This window comes from Diorhabda sublineata, chromosome 7 (genome assembly GCF_026230105.1).
Source record: "Diorhabda sublineata isolate icDioSubl1.1 chromosome 7, icDioSubl1.1, whole genome shotgun sequence".
Classification (NCBI taxonomy): Eukaryota; Metazoa; Arthropoda; class Insecta; order Coleoptera; family Chrysomelidae; genus Diorhabda; species Diorhabda sublineata.
The window spans coordinates 13,940,765-13,962,642 of record NC_079480.1 but is presented as its reverse complement, the minus strand read 5'-3'; the positions used below and the strand labels follow the sequence as shown (position 1 = coordinate 13,962,642).

The window sequence follows — 21,878 nt, the reverse complement described above, 5'->3', positions numbered from 1 at the left end:
ATTTATGACTTTGTTCATTGGACATTCTGTGCGGAAAAGCCGTTAAACAGTAATAACACATTCATTACATTTGAAAAAATGGTCAACAGCGAAAACGCGATACGACACTGTCCACTGCGCCATTGCAACTAAAATTGGACACCCTAACCTACAAAACAACCTGTCCCCGCTCCTCCCACTCCCACTACTCAAATCCATGCGATATTTTTGCGCCACCCTATATATTTAAACATAAGTTCTGAATTCGTAACTTTGAAGGCCTATACCTCAGAAACGAGTGGTCGTACGAGACATTTTTTATGTCACACGATTTTTTTGCATCAAGCCCCCGAACACCCTGTATAAATACTATACTAATAATGTGAATATTATACTCAAGTTAAGACATACGTGTATAAAGTCATGCAGTGATAAAAATCGTTAGCGCCGCATTACTAAATTTTGTGTGTTCAAGCACGTTTCATAAATTATATTTTTATTTTGTTATTCAGTATAGATAATCGTGATTATAGTGTGTAACTTTCCCAAACAATCGCCTTAATGAAAACCTTCACACCATTTGAATTTTTTTTTTGTTTCCAAGCCCACCTCTATATTAACAACAAACACCGTGGGCGCGCGATCCGTGAACAGTTATCAAAGTAGGCGTCGAACGAACGCGTATTCAACGGGCTCTCTATTTACATTTCGGTATAAATTTGAGGTTATGAAGATGTCGTATGGTATAAATTCTACTAGGGGAACGAAACGGTAATTATGGGATCGGGTCTATAGAAAGGCGGAAACGAGTAGGAAGTTATTGTGATTAAAAACTCACAAATACTTTTTTTTGGAACCGTTAGTTTTGTATAATCCATTTTATATACAGGGTAATTCAATGAGATGTTCAATATTTGATATAATACGCTTCGTATTAATAAAGGGTCTCGACAATCAGATATGGGTTCTTAGAACCTCATATGCAGCAATTTTGGTCATCATATTTTTTGTTTCTTAGGATGATTTTGATTGAAAAATCAGCATCCATCAGCTCGATAATCCATTCAACAAACTATGTTCGTTGTGCATGGTCATTACGCTTCAGTGGCGGGTTTTTGTTGCATTAAATTCGATCAAATTGAGTCTACCCCAGCAATTTTGGTCATCATGTTTTTTGTTTCTTAGGATGATTTTGACTGAAAAATCAGCATCCATCAGCTCGATAATCCATTCAACAAACTATGTTCGTTGTGCATGGTCATTACGCTTCAGTGGCGGGTTTTTGTTGCATTAAATTCGATCAAATTGAGTCTACCCCAGCAATTTTGGTCATCATGTTTTTTGTTTCTTAGGATGATTTTGACTGAAAAATCAGCATCCATCAGCTCGATAATCCATTCAACAAACTATGTTCGTTGTGCATGGTCATTACGCTTCAGTGGCGGGTTTTTGTTGCATTAAATTCGATCAAATTGAGTCTACCCCAGCAATTTTGGTCATCATGTTTTTTGTTTCTTAGGATGATTTTGATTGAAAAATCAGCATCCATCAGCTCGATAATCCATTCAACAAACTATGTTCGTTGTGCATGGTCATTACGCTTCAGTGGCGGGTTTTTGTTGCATTAAATTCGATCAAATTGAGTCTACCCCAGCAATTTTGGTCATCATGTTTTTTGTTTCTTAGGATGATTTTGATTGAAAAATCAGCATCCATCAGCTCGATAATCCATTCAACAAACTATGTTCGTTGTGCATGGTCATTACGCTTCAGTGGCGGGTTTTTGTTGCATTAAATTCGATCAAATTGAGTCTATCCCAGCAATTTTGGTCATCATGTTTTTTGTTTCTTAGGATGATTTTGATTGAAAAATCAGCATCCATCAGCTCGATAATCCATTCAACAAACTATGTTCGTTGTGCATGGTCATTACGCTTCAGTGGCGGGTTTTTGTTGCATTAAATTCGATCAAATTGAGTCTACCCCAGCAATTTTGGTCATCATGTTTTTTGTTTCTTAGGATGATTTTGATTGAAAAATCAGCATCCATCAGCTCGATAATCCATTCAACAAACTATGTTCGTTGTGCATGGTCATTACGCTTCAGTGGCGGGTTTTTGTTGCATTAAATTCGATCAAATTGAGTCTACCCCAGCAATTTTGGTCATCATGTTTTTTGTTTCTTAGGATGATTTTGACTGAAAAATCAGCATCCATCAGCTCGATAATCCATTCAACAAACTATGTTCGTTGTGCATGGTCATTACGCTTCAGTGGCGGGTTTTTGTTGCATTAAATTCGATCAAATTGAGTCTACCCCAGCAATTTTGGTCATCATGTTTTTTGTTTCTTAGGATGATTTTGACTGAAAAATCAGCATCCATCAGCTCGATAATCCATTCAACAAACTATGTTCGTTGTGCATGGTCATTACGCTTCAGTGGCGGGTTTTTGTTGCATTAAATTCGATCAAATTGAGTCTACCCCAGCAATTTTGGTCATCATGTTTTTTGTTTCTTAGGATGATTTTGACTGAAAAATCAGCATCCATCAGCTCGATAATCCATTCAACAAACTATGTTCGTTGTGCATGGTCATTACGCTTCAGTGGCGGGTTTTTGTTGCATTAAATTCGATCAAATTGAGTCTACCCCAGCAATTTTGGTCATCATGTTTTTTGTTTCTTAGGATGATTTTGATTGAAAAATCAGCATCCATCAGCTCGATAATCCATTCAACAAACTATGTTCGTTGTGCATGGTCATTACGCTTCAGTGGCGGGTTTTTGTTGCATTAAATTCGATCAAATTGAGTCTACCCCAGCAATTTTGGTCATCATGTTTTTTGTTTCTTAGGATGATTTTGACTGAAAAATCAGCATCCATCAGCTCGATAATCCATTCAACAAACTATGTTCGTTGTGCATGGTCATTACGCTTCAGTGGCGGGTTTTTGTTGCATTAAATTCGATCAAATTGAGTCTACCCCATTCCACAATGTTTTCAAGATTGGTATTGACGGTTATATTGAAGCTATAGGTCGGGTTTTCCGTTTTGTCGAGTAGATAACAAGATGCATCCTTTAGGAACACCATCTTTGACCTCAAGCCTTTCCGAAGTGTGTTTCATCGATATCCATCTGGATGGATGTCATGTCAAAATCCTTCGATATGTTCTGAATTTTCAGCTTCAGTCCATACGTTGGTGACATTGGTCGAAAGGTTGTTGATGATGTTATTAGACTCAAGTTATCTCAAAATTTGCTATTTACTGATTTTTTTCATGACCTTAGCAATGGCTGGGCCTAAAGTAATCGGTAGTTATTGAGGAGCGTCTATTTTCTTTTCTTTTGGTGTGGGTTGAACCTGAGCAACTTTCTAATCTGTCCATCGATACCGATGGATCGGTCTTTGAGAAAGCTACTAATCCAGTCGATAAGTGAGGAGGACAAACCGTTACGATCTTAATGTATTTAAGATCGTCATGTCAAAAGCCTTCGATTTGTTCTGAATTCTTCATATTTACCTACAGCTTCAGTCCATACGTTGGCAACATTGGTCAAAAGGTCGCTGATGATGTTAGCAGACTCAAGATATCTCAAAATTTGTTATTTATCGGTTTTCTTCATCACCTTGGTAATAGCTGGGTCTAAAGTAATAGGTAGTTATTGGGAAGCGTCTATTTTCCATTTTTTTCGTGTGGGCTGAACCCGAGCAAATTTCTAATCTGCAGGATAGAGCGACCTCTTTTATATGATAGAGCACAGAGTTTGAATAGCGGATTTAGTGTAATTAATCAATCAATTTATTGTTGTTTAAGTCTGTGAGAAGTTTTACCACATCTCTATTTCTGTGCATAGACGTACCAACTCCGGTTGGGTCGTAGTTTTTCTTGCGAATCAAAAGTTGAACTTGAAGCCAAGATGCGACCTAACTAGTCCACCTTCTCTTTTACGGTCACTGTGATTATTTCAAATTTGATGGTTTTTTTATAAAAATTTCTGTCTCCTTTTAAGGTATGGGTTGCAATTATTTTTCATGGGACAACCGGTACTAACCATCTGCTTCAGAAACGTGCATGATTGGGGGCATTGATGATTTTACCTTCAACTGTTCGGAAGTTATACGCATATAGATTACTAATGCTTTATTATTTTATTACTCTCTCATTTATAAAAATAGACTATAGAAAATCGAATCGAAAAAAAATCGTAGTCGTTGACGTTAGTACTAATAAATGTTTCTTTTGTAGGGAAGAAACTTAGAAGTATTTATCCTTATTTAATTTATGAATAGATTTGATTTCTAAAATCATAAAAGATAAATGTGTTTGATGACTCATTTATATATACAAAATATAAAACAATTATAGTTTTGTTCAAATATCCGAACGAAACTTTCGGAAACGATTTCTCGCAATAATTGCTACAAACAAACAAAGAATTACCAGGATTTTTATAGTTGCCTGTAGAGGTTGAGTTTAAAAGAAGAATGAAAAACATTTTTATGACGTTTATATGCAAGGAATGTGTAAGAGCATGCGCGAGGATGACGTCTTTCGACAACAAAACACTCTTTCCGTGACAAATGTTTCGGTTGTACCATAATCCGAGTTTGAAGCACTATTCTCATTTGTAGAAAGCCTTATAATTTTACAAAAACCAATGACTACTTCCGACGAGGATGGTCCCAAAAGTACTTGGCCTGACCTAGAGATGGCGTTCGTTGCTTAAAAATACTTTCTAATGTATTAGAAAGTGCACAGCATCGTTTCAAGTTTGAAGACGCCACGTTATAGTGAGCGTTGTACTGAATTATTCAAGGAACGCGGAATGAACTTTTAATAAGTATTTTTAGTTTGATGGGAGCTTGTAGAAGGTGGCACAAGTTGAAACTTGGCGATGTGAATGATTTTAAAACAACCCTCTTAGTAACAATCGAAGATTTAAAAACAGAAACAAAGCAGCGTTAGTCTCGCGACTTAATAACCACACCTCGTATGTCTGGAAAATTATTGATACAACCTCGTACTATAAAGATGTTAAGGGGCAATACCATTCCGAGCTAGTACTAATGAATTGAAGCGTTATTATTTTCAAATGAATAAGAAAATAAAAGTGTTTGTATTATTTTAAATCGTTAAAAAAAGTTGTTATATATTCTAACCCTGAAACACATGGTGCGCGATGTCAACTTATTTCGGAGGATGTACCACTTGTTAATGACATAAAAAAAAATAAAAAGAACCCATAATATCTCATTTTTTGTCTTTTCTTTTCTGTTACCATTTCAATGAATTTAAAATTTTTTATGCGTATATACTGAGAGAAAAAGGGCAAAAGTCAACTAATTTTAATAATTTTCGATATACAAATTGGACTTTAGAAATATTAGCAAGTATAGTAGGCGTTGACTAAGAATGTTATTCATTGTTTTTCGTAATTTAGCAGTTGTCAAATGTCCACGTCTCTGTCAAAAGTTTAGTTTCAAGTATGGAAAATCTAAAAGACAATAAACGACGTAAAATAATTGTTTTGTAAAGTTTTATGAGCAAAATCAAAATCGAGATAACTTTGCAAAGTCACCACAATACGATGCTTCCACCGTTGGACGTTGGTATGATTGGTAGTTCGACGAATATTTTGCTTTCAACCTGGCTATGGGAAATCGATTTTGTGCAGGGTTCCCAACTTAGAGGTTTCCCCCCCAAATTTAGTTTTTGCGGGTATTTTTATAGTTTCAAATATCGATATATAACATTGTATAGAATAAGTTGCGTAAAAGAATATCGATTGAAATGTTACAAAATTTGATTATGGTTCGATCCACACTACAACGGAATGGTGGATCACGTACAACATTTAAACCATTCGCAAAAATTTTCAAATTATATTGTTAAGAACGCGTCTCCACCCTGAAACCGGTCCTGCCTATATGCAGTGGAATTCAAAATGCGGCGAAAGCGCGCGGCCCATTTAACATACTTTTTATAAGCCGCGGAATCCGTTTGATGTTTGTTTTATATAAGTTTTTATTATAGTAGGCGGTTTATTTACATTATTTTTTTTAATAATTTCTGTAAAGGTCTATTTATATATTTGTTTTTGTTTCTTTTGACTTATATATATATATATATATATATATATATATATATATATATATATATATATTGAATATATTAAAGTTAGTCCACTTTGGTGTTTCATTACCACGTTCACAATAAGAAACCGCTCATAATATAGCTTGCAAATGCAAAGTTTTTATTATAGCAGGCAGTTTATTTACATTGTTTCTTTTGAATAATTTCTAGAAAGGTCTATTTATTTGTTTTCGTTTCTTTTGGGATATATATATATATATATATATATATATATATATATATATATTGAATATATTGAAGTTAGTCCACTTTGGTGTTTCATTACCACGTTCACAATAAGAAACCGCTCATAATATAGCTGGCAAAGACAAAGTTTTCTTATAGCAGGCGGTTTATTTACATTGTTTCTTTTGAATAATTTCTAGAAATGTCTATTTATTTATTTGTTTTCGTTTCTTGTGGGATATATAAATTAAATACATTAAAGTTAGTCCACTTTGGTTAGGTTAGGTTAGGTGTTTCATGACCATGTTCCCAATAAGAAACCGCTTATTGGTTTATATGAAGTTTCTGTAGCGCAGTGTAGTTTCTAATAAATAGTCATAGTGAACAGACCGAAATAGAAAGAAAGTAAACGAAGAATTTAAATAAATTAGTTGAGTGGTAGTGATAAGTAAATTATAATGAGTTAGTGTAGTGTATAGTGTTTGAATAAATTTAGAAATAGAAAAGAAATATAAATAAAAAGAAAAAAATTACGACACATATGATTTTAAAAAATCAGAAACTGAAGAAAATGATTTGTTTCGATAATTTATGAATAAAATATTTAAAAAAATGATTTTGCAGAATGAAATCATTTATTTATTATTTGAAATTTATTGTTTGTTTAATGATGTTTTATAATTTTCAATGTTATTTATTTATTTCATAGGGGGGAACCTATAATAATTGTGGGGAAATTAGGGTTTTTTATTGGGGATTTAGGGAGATAAATTATTGAGGGTTGAGTTTGGTGACTGCGTCAAACATTCGAACGAAGTTGGAAACAACACTTGTGGTACAACTACACACACTTCTTGTCCTCTTGAGCGTGAATTGTCTGAAAAACCAAAGTTGCCAGTTTATTTTGAAAGAATTAAAATCACCACGTATTTCTATGTAGTTTCATGGGTATATTAGAACAAAAACCTTCTGCTGGATGCTCGGTCGAAACTAGCAAGCGAATTCGGTAACAGCGGTGACATTGAAGAAGAAAAAGGAATCGTGGATGTCGGCGTACCGAAACTTAAGAGTCACTGAGTCAGAAATGACTAGAAGCAGAATAGAGGATGAGTATCGTTCTAACTGGTTTACCAGTAGGTAAAGAACTGGTACTGTTCCTCTTGTCATGAAATACTCTACATACTCCCGTTGAATTACTTTCACTTGGCCACTGGATCTCCAGTATAGTGCAAATCATGGTTATTTGACCAGGTTTATCTGATTATTGTAGCATTGGTGATTTAAATTCTTGGAAAATTGATGTGGAAATACCAAAAGCGTTCTACAGAAATCTTCGTGCAAGTCAAAGATGGTAATTGAAAATGCGTTCTGAGGTATCTTTAAGATGATTTCCTGGATAGGCTTTCAACAGCTCATATATGCAGAAAATTGTGTTTGCAACATCTTCTTTGGATTCAAAATTTCTCCCACGAAAAACCAGAGTTATGAATAAATAGTAATCTGAAGGTGCAAGTAGCAGATTATATAACAGATTCAGGAAAAAAAATATAAAATAGCCCCGAGAAACATGTGGATTTATTTGCAAAATTTAAGGCTAAGTGTATAACGACGAATTTTATTCGGTATATGTTTAATTAGAGATAAATCGGGCTATATGGTTAATGTAAATGTAAAGTGATGGTTATCTATGAAGACTATAAACTTTATAGAAAATAATATTTTGCAATACAGTTACATCTCAAAATGATGATATTTTGTACAGATACCAATCGTCATTACATGATTTGCGATATCCCAATCACATAACAATACAACACATCACTCAATAAGTCGTGTGACTGACACACAGATGGCGGTGCCATTGTCCAATCCATATGACATCAATTTTAAAAGATTATGTGTAAAATTACATCATCTGAGTGAACTGCAGCCGGTCCAAAGTCACAACAGTCAGCTGAGTAGGTTATAGCTTCAGTGTTTTGGGATGCCCATGTAGTATTGTTCATCGACTATCGCCAAAAGTAAAGAAATGCAAAATCAAGGAAAAATGTCGAAGAAAAAACCACTGCTTCACCAAAAACAATGCACCCATTCACAAATCGATGGCAACGATTATTAAATTGAACGAACAAAACTTATTTTGAGGCAAAAGACAAACACGACATCGAGAAGTTAGAGAAGCGTTGGAATGATTCTATTGCTCTTGAATGAGATTAAATTGATGACTAAAATCGATTTTTGGCAAAAAAATGTGTTATCTTAGTTAGTTACTTGACTTATTGAACGTTGTGTTACAATAAACAGGTGAAAGTACTACCAAAACATCCTTGAAGCGCCTCTGTATAATCCCACATAACGAATTCGATTTGCGGTCAAATTATAAAATAATAGCCTTAAGGTACGATACTTTTATCTCGCTTTAACTTACGTAGTTGTCAGCTGCTGATTCTGTCATTCACGCTTCTTACAGGGTCATCGTTTTCTATAAGGACCTATAAGGGTGAGCAACCTTCAAGGTCGACATCTGATTTTGTAAAGGTCATTCGGTTTGGAAGTACATTTATTAGAATGAACGAGAATATAGAAATATGAATATTAAGTTAGTCGAATTAGGTCATTTAGTATTTTTATTCTATTTCTTTTATAAGTTTAAGCTAATTGATAATCGAGGTTTATTGTTTATAAAATGTACATTCTGTAGCTTTTATTATGATAATAAAAAAAACTTTATAATGATCAACGTTCTGTCCGTGAAAATTGTTAAGTTTCGCTTGAATTTTTGTCATATAAAAGTGTTAGCGTCGCGTCCAAATACATAAAATTCCGTCCTGGAAATAGACCCAAGGACAATTTAATAAACTGGACGAGTCGATTCAGTAAACTCAAAATACGGCACGTGCATAGGAAGTTAGTAGATTCAGAAGAAAAATGTCTAGTACAAAATGTAATTCCTTTATTTAAGCTAATAGAACAAACGGAAGCGGTTTTCATTATGGGTAAGTCTCTAAAGTAAGCGTTTGTACAGAAAATATTCATTTCCATCATTTGATCTATTTCTGTACCTCAAAACTCTATCGCGATTGTAGAAAACTTCATTTACCTCAACACCGGACGAGTTCCCACATTTACAAAACTAGTCAACCATATCCTAGCTGGCTATTGACATTCAGGTGTCAATCGGCGTTGTGCTACAGCTACGTAAACATTTCCGTCATAATTGATACCCTCGCCAAGTGTGAATTGCGAAGTATGATTCGTTTTTTACAGGCTGAAGGCCATAGTGCTGCAGAAATTCATCGAAGAATGAGTCGTGTGTATGGGAAAAACTTCATGAGTGATAGTGATGATGAGCGGCAACTTTCTTTGAAAAGCTTGTCCGCAGATATGACAAATGTCTCAATCTCTTCGGTGATAATATTTTATATCAGATGGCCCTCGTCGTTATCCTTGTCAAAGTGTATATATCCAGCTAGTTTTGAAGCGACCCTACCAAGTAACCCTCAAGAAGTGCCAGTTTGCTTTCGACCACCTAGAACACCTAGGTTACTTTATGGCAGCCAATCTACGACTGAGAAAGCACGTATTAAATATCCAAAGCTACCCTTGACCTACAACCAAGAAGCAACAACGTGAAAACATCCACTTTCTCAGATCTCACCTCCGCTAAGAAAAATCAATCAATAAGACCTCAGAAATCTTTTTCGATAACATCAAAGAAGAAGTCTCCCTGCCCCTCCATTTGTCGAGACCTGATACTCCTGATGGAAGCCTCAACCAATGGTATGGGAGTAGTCTTATTCTAAAGGGATTACAATAACAAAAAAACATTCTGGTATCCAGCGCCAAGTTTTCGAACGGAGATACTACATAACTGAATGCCAAGCACTACCTCCGATCATTACAACGACAACAGGACTCTGATGTTGCTTCTTTCTAGAGGAATCCAATGAGCTTTCAGATCAACTTCGCCTTCCCGATGCAAAGGAAGAGATTGTACTGGCTCTCCATAAGAATAAACGCCACTGATAACTTCTCCTCCTAAACCTCCTCAAAGACGTTCAAGAAGAAAAAGCCCCCACCAACCCCGTAGTAGAAGTATGCATAGCCAGATCCTACAAGAAGTGCCCCGGCCTGGAAGCCATTGCCCCCAAAGGCTCAGAAACAGAAACTAGAGAACTCCTCCGTCTGAACTATGGGCAACAATACGTATAATTGTCCCTGGCAGTCCTTAGCACATAACTTGAATAGACATTCTTTGGCCATGAAATGGACAAAGCTAGCAGCACCGATAGGAGCCAGATAAGTCCAAGAGCCCTGAAAGACTATCTTCGACGTTCTGAAACCCTACAAAAATCTACGAGGAGTTACCGAGAAATACCTCTGCACTACATCTTGAAAAGTCATAGCAGTAGTTCAATTCCTAGAGGACGAAGTCTGCTGAAAATGGAGGTATCAGTAAGCCATGAGTACAGGCAGTGCAGAGGTGGAGTATTCGAAAGGATCGCAATCACATAAGTTAATCCATTTCCCATCTACCACCAGTGGAGACGAGGCTAGGAGCTAAAAACAGAGACTAGGTGCCAGACTGATGAAAAAAAATCCTGTTCAATACAAATTCTTCCGAATAAGGACCTTGGCAGCAACTGTACAGATTCCATGCTACCTGTTGCTAAGTTACGAGCTACGTTGGACACTTACCAACCACGACCACTCAACACCCCAGAAAAAGGACTTCAAAGGTGAAAAGGAGATTGAGAGAAGCAGGTCTTTTTGGAATAGTAGTAGTGATCTCTTTTATAAGTCAAAATAAATTTAAGATGTTGCAGTGTGCAAGAACACAAAAACTGGACGCAGGAAGAGAGTTTTATGGAGGGATGAATCAAAGTTTGAGGTTTTTGTGTCTGTAAAACATGGATGAGGCTTGGGGATGATTAGGGGATGTTTTGGAGGAAGGGTGACTGGACATCTTGGTAAAAATTGAAGGGATTTGAAAAAAGAACGCTATAGAAAAATGTAGTACGTTCTGGCCATGAAATTTCTATCTTCCAGCATGATGCATTCCTCGAAGCTGTGCAAAAAGGAATTTGGCACTCACAATCACCCGACCTCAATCCGATTGCTTTGTGGGAAAGGAGAATAGCCTGGAAAACGAACGTAACCAAATAGACGAACCCCGTTATTTTATTTTTTTATTCTTTAGTACACAGATTTTCTCATATTCGAGCTTGACCTATAACGTTAAGTGACTGAATTCTGGGTAGTGCTCGTTCGATAAATAGATCACCATTATAACTAATCCAGGTCGTCGAACCGCTGGTATTAAAACCGGACACGTTCAATTTGATTTCTTGCATCAGAAAATGATCGATGATATTTCAGCAAATCATTTCGACTTGGTTAAACAGTTTTATGACATCTGGATATAAATAAATTAGAACGTTATGTAATGTCTCGTCAATTCTTGTATATAGGTTAACGATATTGACCAACTTTTGTATACTATTAATACAGGGTGATTCGTTTATCTTCCATACGACACGTTCCTTGAACTTTTAACTAACTGGGTGATAGAATATACATAATCAAGCCGAGGAATTTCACCTGAGAGCATCTATTTTTAACTTTAAAATAAATAAAATATGTGCTTTCCCCTTACACAAAAAACCTTCCGGGATATTTGAGAGATTACGGCACCGTATCGAGAAAGGATGAATGTTGTTTAATATCAACAAACAAATGATCTTCTTATTATCTAAGAAAGTGTATCTGGTTTGCCTTCAAAAATATATGGTGATGGGAGTTATTCAGAACCAGACAAATACGTTATAAAACATGGTACCAAATGTTTTTTTATAAATATAGAGAGTGTCTCATAAATATTGTCAAGTTTCCAATATCAAATCATTGTTTATTGAAGACGCAATAAGTTTATATAATAAATAGGATGAATCGCAATAAATATGAAATATTGGAAACAAAAGTTCAGTAGCGTACTATCAGGGAGGGCCCCAAATGTCTCCGCGTTCCCCTGATCAAAAAGGAAACAAAAGTTTACGAGGATATATTGAAAAATTCTCAGCCTACTATAGAACCACACAAAATTTCAATGTCAAAATATTTTATTCCTCAACGTATTCTCATCTTAATTGGGTAAATTTATTACAGCGAACCTGCAATGTCTGTAGACCTTTCAAAAAAAATGTTTATTCTTGCTCTGCAAACCAGACCTCCACAGCTTTTATTACCTCCTCGTTGGAATAAAATTTACGACCTTATATTTTTTTTTTTAGTTGAGGAAAGAGATGATAGTCGGATGGAGCCACATCTGGTGAATAAGGGGAGTGTTCTAGTAATGCTAGTAACCTTAAATCACGAATTTTTTGCTTGGCCATGGGCGTTGTCCTGCAAAAACAAAAGAAATTTGGATAGTTTTCCGCGTATTTTCTCTTTAGCTTTTTCCCGTAGTAATGTCGAACAGTAATCTCCAGTTATTGTTCTAACCCTTATCCAAAAAATCAATCATGATTACTCCATGGCAATCCCAAAAAAACTGAAGAAAGAACTTTGACAGTATATTTTTGAATACAAACCTTCTTAGGTCTTGGAGAACCAGAGTGTCGCCATTCCATCGATTGTTGCTTTGTTTCTGGATCGTAGAAATGTACCCAAGTCTCATCCATAGTAACAATTCTGTTTAAGAAGTCTAAATCGTTTTCAAATCGAGCACAGATCGAACGCGATGCTTCTACCCTTGCACGCTTTTGGTCAACAAACATTTGGTGATCCATTTTGCAACAATTTTTCTCATGTCCAAATTGACGATGCATCCTCATAAAAATGTGCTTAGTACCATCGAAGTTTTAAAATTAATGGAAGGTCCTACAAGAAGCGAACTTTTGAAGTCGATCAAATGAGTTGTAATGTCTCATCACCTCTCACTCCTTCTCAGAACGTAAGATAAACTAGTGGTAGCGCAATAAAAAGAAACCAAAATTATGCCTTCGTAGGGTTTCCTCTTTGGATAAAAACACAAGAAAAAAGTTTAGGAGCCTTTTTTTATGAGAATAGATGACGACAAATCTCTTGCCTGATGGTAAGCTTTTTCTCTCCAATTCTGAACATTATTATTTTTTAGGTCTTCCATTACACAGACATACCATCTCTTCCTTGGTCGTCCCTTTCTCTTTTTCCCTATTGGTCTTTGTTGCAACCGTTCTCTAGGTAGTCTCTCGACATCTTACTCTCTGTTCCTTAATAAACGAGCTTATTGTAGCTTTTCCATAAAGTTCCTCAAATTCTTTATTAGTTCTCCTCCAGCCTTCTTCTGTGTGTACTCCTCCGTAGAATCCTCTTAGTGTCTTCCTCTCCCATCTTTCCAACACGGCTTCATCTGCCTTTTTTAATATCACATGAATATGTTGCGGCGGGTTTTATATATTCTTATTTTTGTTTTTCTTGACACGTATTTTGACTTCATGAGTCATCTTATACTTCCGAATTATTGTGTTCTTCTACTCCTTTGTCTTCTATTACTACTCCTAGATACCTTGAGATATTAGTTGTTAAATCTCTAGAGAAATTACATTCGTCCTTTCGGTCATCTACACAGAGATGGCAATTAATGAAAGAGAAAACTGGAAAAAATTTATAGGATACTCGCTGGAGTGCTCATTACGAGTAAAAGTTGTGAAAGAAAACAATTGTGAGTAGTTTGGAGCATTTCCAAGATCCAACAAAAGCAAATCTAGATACAAGATCAGGAGCAAGTCAGGTTCTGCCGGCTGTTTGTGATTTTACCTTTCTAACCTATATACAATTCTGGATTTCTATACTGGAGGAAGTCAATTTAGTTCAACAATATTCGCATTCTTCAAACATAACTCTGGATACAGGAATCACCAAAATAAACGCCTTGAATGAGTATTTAGTGACGGAACCAACGACGATTGTAGACAATACCAAAAATGCAATGGCAAGGACATCAACATCGAGAAACGAGGAAAAAGGAAGATAAAAAGAACGACGCCGGATGAATCAGCTCATGATACTGGATTATCAATTCAAGAAGAAATACGTCGGTCAATGTATGAAGGCATAGATCGATTTATACAAGAATTGTCGTCACGATACGGGGCCATGAAACAAATCAATAATATTTTCAAAACTAAGAAAACAAAGTTTATGCTAGAAACTTCAGTTGACACTGGCGCTGTAGCAGTTGACAATCCAATACAAATTTATGGTGAATTTGACAAGTTTTCCATGAAATAAAAAGGTAAAAGTAGGGATGGGTATCAATACACAAAACATCGATGTTTTTTCATTTAGTGAACATCGATGGTCGATAATCATCGGAAGAAAATCATCGATGTTTTCCTAAAAGAACAAAAAGGGAATAAAAAAACAATCAAGATCATATTTTCATGAAAATATTAAAGAAACATTGTAAATTAACTGATTTTTCTGTTTGTAAATTAACTGATTTTCCATAATAACTGATAGGTAAATACAAGTTTTTGTTTCTCTAAAATTCATTGGTAAAGAAAATCCTGAAATTAATTTTCAAAGTCGAAAACGCAACCCAGTTATTTTTAATGTGTATTTAGCTATATCACCTAAATAAATCATGTGTAATTTTTCACTCATTATCACCGACTTACTTACAAAAATAATTAGGTTATGAGCTTCAAAGCAAACTTTATTAAAACGAAATAAATTTTCCAATTTAAGTTGTAATAATAGTTAAAAACAAAAAAAAACAATATAGAACAATTGATCAATTACATTAAAAAGAAAAAAAATTTTGAAATAAAAACATTGGGTTTTGAATACTACTTGAAAAATTGTAAGGTAAGTATCCTTCATCATTTTCCAGAAAAGCAGAGCGTTCTGCTGAATCTTTTTGTTTGGGGAATTTAAGTCCAAGAAAATCCTCATCAGAACCATGTATTGTAAACCTGATTAGGACCTCGATACTGATCTGAATTACATCACCATCAGGTTATCCTGACCTATACATTACCTGGTAGCGCAATTACCTGATAAGGTCCTTATCAAGTCGTTACAAAAAATTCTAGTGGAGGTAAGGGTTGATGATAAAAACAATTCCCGTATTTTCGTATTCTTTTCTTTATAAAAACTTCGTACTTATTGTTCATTTTGATTAGTTTAATGAAGACTAATGGATACGTTTCGAGTTGAATACAAAGTAGTTAATCTAAATTTAAATTTACGTAGCAAGACTTTTTCATTAAAGCGATCATATTAATTAAAGATGCATTTATTCATTCCAACATTCCAAATCTTATCAACCTCTACACTAATGTTGAGTAGTTTTATACCAAGTGATTATTCAATGCTGATAATTACAATGTATGAAGAATTTCAATGTTTATTGCCGGTTATCGCTAGTTCAAACCACTAATCCAATAATAATAAGTACGAGGTGCGTTTGAAAAATACAGCGAAAAAACAAAGTTAAATTCGAAATTAATGACCTTCAAAGTATCGTTTGAGACTAAATAATAACCGGAATGATTCTAGTCAGTTCGGATTGTCGACTGCCGATTAATGATGTGAAATTTTCGATCGGACAGGATCAAATCAGGGCTATATATTGGGTGTTTGATCTCTATGAAGCTCCAATCGTGTACTGTAGCCTTGGAAATCGAAGAATAGCTGCTGGATTTAGTTGACGCGGTGATTACAGCCTTTATAAGGACTCCACCAAGCAGCTGAACTAAACCACCGTAGCTAATAAGTACGAGGTGCGATTGAAAGATACAGCGAAAAACAAAGTTAAATTCGAAATTAATGACCTACAAAGTATCGTTGGAGAGCCAATGATAAGGAGGGTGGAGAAAATAGTCTAAATGATTCTAGTGAGCTCAGATTGTCTAATTTGGTACGACACTTCTATGATTACAACAGAATTTGGTACAAGGATTGATGATAACACAGAAAGAAAGCTCATAAATAAATTCATATTCTCCTTTATTTCTTTAGTCAAAAAGTCTTATTTAATCATTGCTGATGAATCGTTCACCCCTTAACTCGGCCTTTAGCTTTGCGAACAAAAACTAGCCGGACCAGGGTCAACTCAGGGCTATATGGTGGGTGTTCGATCTCCGTGAAGCTCCATTCGTGTACAGTAGCCTTGCAAATCGTGGACTGGGGCAATATCATGAAGCAAGCGCACACTTCGGCTGATTTTACCGCAATTTTTTGCGATAATTTGTTAACGCAACTGCCTTAGTAATTTGGAGCCTGAAAATAGATTTGTTTCCGGTAACTTTGGGTACTGTTAAATGACAAACAAGGCGAGAAGGTTCGTCAGGACTTTTCCTTAATGGAAAAACGCTATCAAAGGAAAAAGTCTCGGAACGCGAGACTCAAAAAAGTCTTTCCAGAAGCCAAATATCCTCTCCACACGGAAGAATAGCTGGTGGATTAAATTGACGCGGTAATTAGAGCCTTCATACGGTCTCAAACAAGCAGCTGAACCCAAAAATTACCGGAATAGCATTGTCATGGGTGGAGCTTTTGTAGTACTGATTTCTGCCTAGCGCAACTCGTCGCCAGTTCAGTGACCGTTTTTGCAAGTGCTGTTTCACTGCTGCTTCGTTTTTTTATGATGGCAAATTTAAGTGAACAACGTGCCGCTCTGATTCTGTTTTCTACTCGGTAAAAACGCTGCTGAAACTGTTTTAATACTGCAAACTGCTTACAAAGATGATACTACGGGGAAAGCTCAAGTGTATGAGTGGTTTTCTCGATTTAAAGATGGCGACATGTCGATTGATGACAAACCTCGCTCTGGACGTCCATCAACTGCCCGAATCGATGAAAATGCTGAAAGAAGCTCGGTTTAGCAAACAAAAGACTGGTTCTTCCACCATGACAACACACCTGCACACTCAGCCATCACTGTTAGGCAATTTTTGGTTGAAAACAACATGGTTCCGTTGCCCCACGCACCTTACTCACCTGACCTAGCTCCGTGCGACTTTTTCTTGTATCCACGCATGGAAAGGGGCATGAAAGGACGGCGATTTTAAAACATTGAAGACATCTAGACAATAACGAGACAGGAGCTTGCAGCCATCTCTAAAGATGAGTTCAAATAATGTTTCGAACAGTGGAAGCACCGCTGGGACAAATGTATTACTTGTAATGTAGGGTATTTTGAAGGGGATAAGGTTGTTTTGTTAATATTTGTAAATATATAGCATTTAAAAAATAATTCCGGTTATTTTTGGGTACCTCCTCGTACACCTATATCAGGACTAATTCTGAAACCTCCATATCCTCTATATAAATATCCCTATTCCTTCAAAGATAAACAGTCTTTCTTAAATAACGACCCCTTATTGCAATCCTTGCAATATGCAAATAGTAATACGTCCCACTTGTATTTGTTCAGTACAAGTTTTATGCAATTGAATTTATTAAGGTGGTAATCGCACCTGTTCTTAGAAACATCTGTATATCGACAGTTATAGAAATCGAAATGCGCGTGCTAAAAAATAGTTTAGAAACGACTCATTGTTTTGTTTGCATTTATTAATCTATAAATAAAAACCTATTCATTAAACAGGGAACCGGCCTAGGTGTTTACATAATATTTTATAAATATCTATGTTAATATAATCGATAATTATTTCAATTTTATTGAAATCATTATATTTATTTTGAATCTATTAATTTCATCGTTTAATTATCATATAGCGTAGTAGGTTTTTTTCGATAGATAACTTACGAGGGATATTCAGATGGCAAGGAAAGAGTTTTGGGAAAAAAGTACGAGGATTGTCCCAAAAGTATCATGCACAACAAAGTAAACAAAAAAATTTATGCAAAAAATATGTATTTTTCCTTCAAATCAAGCTACTTTTAGTTCCATGCCTGTAGATGAACGGTCTTTGCCTTCTTTGGAGCCGTTTTTCCCTTTTCAATCCATTGTTTTGATTGTTCTTTTGGTTCGTGTGCGAAGTGATGGACCCAAGTTTCATCCTTGCTCTGTGAAACACAACCAAGAACTCGATGGAAATATTTTCATGACGCTGTTTTTGTTCCGTTGTGAGCAAACGCGGCACAGCTATCTCATGTCCAATAAGCAGTTTTTGAAATGCTTACTATGTCTGCAAGTTTGCGCACTTTCAATCGACGATCATCATCATCAAGGGAAATTGAAATTCTACTTTTCTATCATACGAATTGAGGCACTTGGCAAGATTGTTTTCATACAATCTACTATCTCATTCAATCAAAGTCTATGTCTAGTCTAGTCTCATCAGCATAATGTGACTAATTTTAGCCATATTATTGGAATAAGCTAAATTTGATAATAACCACGAACCGGGTGGCTCATAAGCGGATTATATTACAAAAAAAATTATAACAAAAAAGACATAGAAAGAGTAGACACCTTGTTATGAAAAGATGCCTAAAGTTCAGTTCTGCTTAGACGATTTTTATAAATTTGAACGATCTTTTGTTAATAAATACAAAATTTATGAATTCTAAGCAATTTAATTATTAACGTGAATGCTAGAGGGCGTTGTTTCGTATATTTTAGATATTGTGGGTTCTCTTGACAGTTGCCTACCCGGTACAATTCAACGCACAAGACGTAGCACTTTCAGAATAATATTTACTTAACTTTGCACCGGTTTCTTTGTTTTCCACTAAAACAATCGAAATTCTTTTTTCTTCCAATATTTTCTTAACAACGAAACAGTATAAAAACTAATTTATTTGTCAAATTGCTGTGATATGTAGGGAGAGAACATTAACACATCATGTTAATTAATAATGTGTCTATTAATACGAGACATTGTTTGTACTAACGACTAACTATATCGATTAACTTCTTATCAGACCACCCTGTATGTTATCTACGGCTGACAAACGAAAAATGAGGTAACTTCCAGTATCTTTCACACTATATTTCCTAATATCTTGATGGTTGCCTTGGATTTGAATTGAGGACTTAATTTTACTGCTTGTGGTAACTAGGGGTTATATTATTGAATAGCCCCTGTAAAATATTAGTATTAGCCATTATAATCACGTTTTTAGTACAAACACTTACTTTTCCCTAGTCGCTGGCGATTAAATTCGAATATTTTTAAAACCGATAACGTGGCTGATTAATTTCATATTTATTTTGTTATAATTATTAAATAAATGTATATAAAGCAAAATCGTAAAAAAATGTGTCTTTACCTTGAATACGGATGGTGTACCCCAAATATTTTTCAGTTTTCTATCTATCGTACAGAAGGGATCACCTTTTTTAAAACACCCTGTATAATATACGCTTTTTAAGGTAAGCGAAGTTTGATAACAAAATTTGAATTATAAATAGAGTATTGAAGTGTGCATGGAAGTGTATTGTGTAAATATTTGGCTATCAAAAGATAAACAGGAAATATTAAAAACAGTATATCAATAGAAAAACGGGTTATAATCAGTGTACTTAATGGCGATATATATTATCGGAAATAAAAGCGATTAACATACTTCATTTATCGATGTTTCTAATTAAAATATTGGAAATACAAAAGATCTTAACATTTAATTGAGTTCAGAAAATGAATTATAGTCACACACCCGCCGTCATAAAATCTGTAACTTCCATCCTTTTTTTGATTTTAGCATCTCAAAGACTAATAGCTCTAAATGAGTTGGATTCTCTGGCAAATCGTAGACGGGTTGCGGTTAATTTGGAACCAGTAGTGAGTCTTTTTGGATCAAGGTTAGTTGCCTTGAGTTTTCTTCTCCCTGTCCAGCAACTTCTCACGTTATTCTGAACTCTTGTTGGAGTTGGAGTCATATCTTTCGGACGTGCATCTCACTGTTTACACTACCACTACACCAACACTCACAATTACACAATATGACGCGCGTTTCGATAACCAAGTTATCGTCTTCAGAGACTGAAGGTAAACTAGGTTAACTTATTGGTGGGTAGAAAGATTCGTTGTGTATATTTGGATGGGATACGGATTTTTTTATAGAGATGAATATTCATTGGAATTGGTAGAAGACAAAAAAGCTCCAGCTTAAAAAACAAACGGTTCCATTCAAGTTTAGGGATTTTTTTTGTTTCTTCTGTTTTTTTTTGGTGCCTGACGCGTTTAATTTGGTGAAAGTTTGTTTTTCTAGATCAATTTGATTAAAAAATGAACTTTTCTCTATTTTCATTAGTCATAAAATGGGTTTTCCGGGTTCAATTTGGTCAACAACTGTTTCTATGTCCTATTCATTTCTATTTAACTTTCTTCTTTCGTTTTTTTCGTATATTTCTGGGTTATGATTAACACTGAACTCAGTAGTCCCCTTCGTTTTATACCTAGTTTAGAATCTTCCTGTTAATTTAATTTGGTATCATTTGGATTTTCAACTCCCAATGTATTAACAAAATTAAGTTTTATACATGAATTTGGTCTAAGCTGGGATTATAACTGTTTTAATTGGTCAAAAAATGATTTTTCCAAATATATTTTGGTTAACAATTTTTTCTTATCCTATTTGTTTTCATTTGACTTTGGTTTTCACTCTATTTCATGAATTATGATTTTGATTAACAATATACTCAGTACGTCCTCCATCTTCTTTTTGTTTCTTTCTTAGTTTAATTCAGTAAAATTTTTCTTAACCCAATTTAATTAGAATTTGGCTTTTCTAGATCAATTTGATCAAAAATAAACTTTCCTCTATTTTCATTAATCATAAAATGGAATTTTCCAAGTTTAATTTGGTGAAATTTGACTTTTCTTAACCCTATTTAATTGGAATTTGGCTTTTCTAGATCAATTTGATAAAAAATAAACTTTCCTCTATTTTCATTAGTCAAAAAATGGAATTTTCCAAGTTTAATTTGGTGAAAGTTCGCTTTTCTTGACCCAATTTAATTAGAATTTAACTTTTCTAGATCCATTTGATAAAAAATTTTCATTAGTCATAAAATGGATTTTTTTAAGTTTAATATAGTGAAATTTGACTTTTATTAACCCAGTTTAATTAATATTTGTCTTTTCTAGATCAATTTGATTAAAAAATGAACTTTTCTCTATTTTAATTAGTCATAAAATGGGTTTTCCGAGTTCAATTTGGTCAACAACTGTTTTTATGTCCATTTAACTTTTTTATCGTTCTTTTCGTAAATTATCGATCAACACTGAACTCCCCTCAGTTTTATACCTTCTTTAGACATTTATTCTTAGTTTAATTTGGAAAAATTTTACCCAATTTAATTAAAATCTGATAATTCTAGATCAATTCAATCAAAAAGTGACATTTAATTGGTCAAACAATGGGTTTTAATTTGTTAACAACTATTCTTATATCTTTTTTTTTTCCTTTTACTCGCCCCTGTTGTAATAAAGTCTCCCGATTGTGTATCATCTTTTCCCACTCAAATTTAACTCCTCGTTGTTGTTGCTACCTGTCTTAATGTAAATACGTAGTCATACATACTTTTTCTATTACAAAAGCCACTTTGTGACTCTTCTAACTGGTTTTTTAACATTTCCCTTAATTGGCTTCACTTAATATTCGTTTGCTTTCTAT

General features: G+C 34.7%; 1 protein-coding gene across 1 annotated transcript in view; it reads right to left on the bottom strand.

The window, feature by feature from the left end:
* The window catches only part of LOC130446345 (unc-112-related protein-like), a 52,518-nt gene that overhangs the window by 29,628 nt on the left and 1,012 nt on the right, over nt 1-21,878 (bottom strand). The window lies entirely within an intron of this gene.